This window comes from Phycodurus eques, chromosome 3, assembly GCF_024500275.1.
Source record: "Phycodurus eques isolate BA_2022a chromosome 3, UOR_Pequ_1.1, whole genome shotgun sequence".
Taxonomy (NCBI): Eukaryota; Metazoa; Chordata; class Actinopteri; order Syngnathiformes; family Syngnathidae; genus Phycodurus; species Phycodurus eques.
The window spans coordinates 19836085-19842084 of NC_084527.1; positions in this window are offsets into that span (position 1 = coordinate 19836085).

Genomic DNA, 6000 nt, shown 5'->3' on the forward strand with positions numbered 1-6000 from the left:
ATTATATCTGTGGTTAGTATAGCGCGCGTGGGACCTGACTCACGTGACTGGGAGGAGGCTGTCAGACTGGACAGGACAACTAAGCAGAGGACGGGAATCATCTGAGGAGGGCAGACAAGCATCCTACTGCAGAACTCCACCAGAGACATTAGGAAACCACCATGCAGCTTCAGCCATTTTGTCCACTCTGAAAAGCCGATATACTTTAATGAGGTCAAAAATCAATATCCAACAAACCCTATCGACTTGGATATCATAAAAAAGTCCTGGATGCTGCTTTCTAGATCTGCTATTTGTTGAAATAGCAGTGGTGGGAAGTACAAATACTTTGTTACTGTATCCAAGCAGATTTGTGTATGGGAGTGCTTCTTCCACCTTTGCACGATACCCTCACATGATGATGTAATGATCAAAAATACATTTTTGGTTAAAAATGTCTCAATATTAACAAAACAAAAAAATACTACCACTGATTCATGTGTTCTTTTTGTGCTCATTGAGCCCCCTCGCCACTCTCCCCAGTCGTCCTCTTTAGTGGCTTGAATAATTCCAGACACTTTATAGAGCGCACTGCGCACTCAATGGAAGTGACATGAAACGAAGCTGCCGAGCTTTGTACCGGCAACATCAACATGTTCTCTTTTATTTTTGTCTGAGCCTATAGGCTTTCATGGACCTCTCGCTGTGTCCATGTGAGGGTTGGAGCACACAGCAGCACAATTTTGGCTTATGTAATGCTCCATTATCGTGATACTGGAGAAGGCATAGTTTTGATCTAGCTCAGGGGGGCTTCATTTAAAGGTGAATTGGGTCATGATGGAGGTGTGAAGCTGGATGAGATTGATGAGTGGGTGAACACATGGGTAAATGGGTTGATGAATGGATGATAGATGAGAGGGTGAAAGTAAATGGAGGGAGGGATGATTAGTAGGTAAAAACAACTGGATGGGTGAGTGGATCAATGCATGAGTAAGTGGATGGATGGTTGAAGGCATGAGTAAGTGAATGGGTGTATGGATGGATGAATGGATGATTGATAGGTGGATGTACAGTATGAGTAAGAGGTTGGATAGGTAAAAGCATGGTTATGTCAATGGATGGATGGATGGATGAGTGAGGGAATAGATGACTTGATGGTCAGGTGAGTGGGTAAAGGCTAGGCTTTACACGATCACGATTTTTGGGGCCGATCACCGATCAGCAAGTTTAAAAAAAAACGATAACCGATCCGATCACAAGATGGCCCAATGTGTCCATTTCCATGACTTGTTCATTTATTGTATATACTTTAGTACTGTATACTGAGTACTGTATCCATCCATCCCTCCATTTTCTGTACCGCTTATCCTCACTAGGGTCGCGGGTGTGCTGAAGCCCATCCCAGCTCAAAATTATTCTCTAGCATTTTAGACAAAAGTTAAAACATTGATCACCTCTAGGGGACATTCAAGGATTGGCCACTGACATAAGTTTATGTCAGATCAACATTACAACATGACGGAAATAATGGGTGCTAACTTAGTGTAATTAAATTACTTTATTTCAATTAAATTACTTTAATAAATACTGTTAATGACATGCTGACTCTAACTTTTTCACTGTCCCGGCTATATGGACGGGTGTTGTCCAGAGTTTGGGTCCGTTTGTGTTTTCCTTTTTTTTCCCTCCACACTGTGTTGCTTGAACGCGCCATGCTCCTCCTTGTGTACATTCTTCAAGTGCCTGATCAAATTTGTGTTGAAGCATTTAGATGACGTTCCACACAATGTATTTCAGTTGTGCACAGACTGCAAATAACTTATGTGTTGTTTGTCTGAGACACCGCAAAATAGTTCCACACCGATGACGTGTTTTTCAACCGATAAGATTGAACAAAACTTTATTGGCCATCAGATAGTTGCAGTGCTGCACCACAAGACACGTGACAAGGCTAAAAATAAACTAGCTTTTGGATTCATACGCAACGGCGGCGCGGAGTTAAATGTCGAGTGCAGAGCCGATCGATGACGTCATTGATCGGATCGGCGAATTATGACATGAAAGCCAATCAGCATAAAATGCTCATTATCGGCCGATACCGATCACACCGATCAGATCGGCGTAAAGTCTAGTAAAGGCATGAGTCAGTGGCTAGATCGATGCATGGATGATTGGGTGATTGGCTGAGTGAGTTGCTGATCGGTACAAGTAAGGGATGGTGGCTGGCTCAGTGAGTGGATGGATGGATGCATGACTGGGTGAAAGCATGAGCGTGTCGACAAATGTGTGAGTGAGTGAACCGTAGGCAGAGGTGGGTAGTAAGGCCCTACATTTACTCCGTTACCTTTACTCAAGTAACATTTTGGATAGATTGTACTTGTTTAAGTAGTTTGAATCAAACATACTTTTTACTTTTACTTGAGTATTTACGTGAAGAAGAATCGATACATTCACTTCGTTACAATGATCGACATGCTGCTCGCTACTTTTTTTTTTTTTTTTTTTTTTTTTTTTTTTTTAGTGCAGGCGCGATAAATTTTTAGACTCCAGCATTGACTTTCACTTAGTGCGCCATTGTGCCAATCCAACGTGATCACTAGTGTGATTTGACTCCAATTCACCAATCGGACTGCAGACTGCAGTCACACGACCGCACACAACCCCTTCGTGGGCCAATCAAAGTGACTCATTTTAGGGAAGAAAAAAAAAACTGCTGCGCAAGTGTTTACTTGTCAGACTCTGAAAAACAACATCTTTGTCATGCAACTCTTAAATTGTGACTGCCCTAACTTGGATAGCTCAGCCCACTTCTAACTTGAGAAAACACCTTGCGGTAAATTGCAGATGTTTCTGTCTCACGCACACACACACTTCCAAGTCTGGTCAGCAAAAAACTTTTTCATGAAGTCATTGGTCATGGCCAGTGGTCCCTAACCCCCGGTCCGCAGACCGGTACCGGTCCGTGAGGCATTTGTTATCGGGCCGCATAGAAAGAATGACCAATTCATAGAAATACCGTTGTATTGCGTTTCACGTGTGAAATGTGTCTTATTTTGAAAATTGACTGGATCTTCTCTGCCACAACAATGTGCGTCTCATTGACACATCAAGACTGCATAGCACACTTCTGTTTCCGCTCCCAACCAACTCACTAACGGCAGTGGCTAAGCTCAAAGAACGAATCATTTCATAAACTCATTCATTCATTATGTTCACTGAAAAGATTTGTTCTTTGAACGAAACAACACTAGACTGCACATGTGGGTCACGTGAAGCGTTACTAAAAATAAATCCGCAAACGAGCAAAAATAAGTAAAAAAAAAACTTCATTGGAGAGCTTCTTCTCAAAAGGAAAAAGGCCACCTGAGGAGCCAGAAGAAGCCTACGACCTTAAAGAGGAGGCCTCCGTAAAATACAGGTTTATCGCAACAGGTAATTCTCACGCACCAAGTCCGCTCTGCATAATATGGCGACAACCTAGCCAACAGAGACCAAGCACCCTGGACTAAAAGATAAGCCATTGGAGATTCTGAAATAAAAAGAGATCCACTGAATAACTGCTGCTACCATTTCCAACATCCTATCTTTGACAGCTTGAATAGACAATTAGGTGGATGCGTGGGTGAATGCTTAAGTAAGTCTAACAAGACAACACAATACAACATTGTGGGACCTCACAAAACACGGCAGTGGTTGACTCACAAGACAAGATGGCACTGTTGGTCTTGAGTGTGTTGAAGAGTCACCTCGCTTGGTGGCTGCTAACTTGATGCTAAGCGAGCGTGGGTGTCCATTTGAATGTACGCTATGACTCATACAGCTCACAACAGATTTACACTTGTTTGCATGTTGATAACATCTCCACTTGCTAATTGAATATCTCCCACATGGACACTTAATTGTGTGGATTGACAGCTTAGTATTGATCAGGTTAACAGCTACAGTACACAGCATGCAAGGACATCAAGTCAAATACTTACTAAATACTGAAGTTACAGTCTTTGCGTGTGTGGTCTGTGCGGACGCTCAGTGCGGACCCTCTGTCCTCTTGATGCACTCTGGCATGAAGAGGGTGCCGATAAACAGCTAACACGTGCACACACGCACATCCACGTGTGAGTGTTCAATCAAAGCCAACAGCTGTAAAGGCGAGGCACAGAAAAGAAGGCCTCCTTTGTGAATGCTTCTTTTATGCACCAAGAGATGCTAAAAAGGATTTGGGAACGTGAATGTACATGAAATATTGGTGCAATTTCTCAGATTTGTTGTTGTTGTAAAACTGGTCTTGGAGTGTTGACTAATGACAGATGACAGATGATGTCGCTCCGAATCAGATGCCCCAGCCACGTCATCTGGCTCCTCTCGATGTGGAGGAGCAGCGACTCTACTCTGAGATCCTCCCGGACGACCGAGCTTCTCACCCTATCTCTAAGGGAGAGCCCGGACACCCTGCGGAGGAAACTCTTTTCGGCCGCTTGTATCTGGGATATTGTTCTTTCGGTCACGACCCGCAGCTCGTGACCATAGGTGAGGATAGGAACGTAGATCGACCGGTAAATCGAGAGCTTCGCCTTTCGGCTTAGCTCCTTCTTTACCACAGCGGATCGATACAAAGTCCGCATCACTGCAGACGCTGCACCGATCCGCCTGTCGATCTCCCGTTCCATTCTTCCCTCACTCTTGTGGCTCGCACCTGAAAGTGTCAAAAGTTTTACTTTTTTCCCTCCCTGTCCTGTGAATGTTTTCATGTTATTTTCCATAAAATGTGGAAACAGAGTTGTTTATGTGTTGTTAGTTTAAGCAGACTCTGTTTATTCTGGAGATTTCGATGAAGATCAGACAACATTGTATGACCAATTTGTGGTCATATAGGTTAACATACTTTTTCCACCCAATGTACATACCTACCTACCTTCCTACCCATCTATGTAACTACCTAGCTAGGCATCTACCCACCAAACTATCGACTTACCGACCCGCTTCGCTACCTAGCTACTCACCCATCATAATACCTTACCTACCTACCCTCCTACCTATCAGCACACCTACCTACCAACCTATCTGCCCACCTACCCAGTTGATCAAGCTTTTCTCCGCAGTTGTCAATCAATCATCAGACTGCGATCAATACTGGAGCTTATTTTTTAAAGTCCACTTTGCACCGTTTCCCTATTAAAAGTAGGTTAATGAGATTTAATGGCCCTTATACAGGTAGTTAGTGCAAGGGACGCACATTTATTTGATTCAATTGGACTCGCAACTCGTCTCTTTTTGTGTCTTCATAGGTTTTATCACTTTTATAGCCGGGATAGGAAGATGTTTAACTCTTAAAAACATTTCAAAAGAATTGTTTGTGTTCCTTGTTACACTTGTCTCCCACAGCCTTGCAAATGGGAATGTCCGCCGCCGTGCTCTGCATAATGGCATGGAAATTGAAAGTACAAATGCAACCGTTTATAATGTATGCTGGCCCAGCGCTGATTTTAATTAAAAGCGGACAAAGGTAGAATGTCACACGCTCACTCGGGTTGAGGACATCAAACGGCCTCAGTGCAACCAAAGGAGCTGCTGCGTCCATCCATGCCGTATTTAGCTAAAGCACAGGCTCAAAATATTAGGGACCACTGCGAACTGCAACACAACACTAAATCTATCTTTCTATCTGTGTTTATCTTTTAAATTCAACTTTTTTTTTTGCTGCAGCTTTCTAGTCGATCTCATTGCTACATGTGTACCTAATGAGGTGACCTGGTGAGTGCAGAAATCTATTATATTTTCCAGAAATTGCGTAGAAATCTAAATCTCTGAAAATGATTTTTGTAATAATAGAAAATAAAATTAATATTAATAATAATAATAAAAACACAATTACCAGGCTGAATCATTTTATGACTGGAAATAATCTGAAATATTAAACAATTTTTAAAAAGTGAATAATAATAAAATGGAAAAAGAGTCACTAACAAGACTGAGTTGAGTCATTTTATAATAATAAATGGAAATAATCAAAATATAATAAAA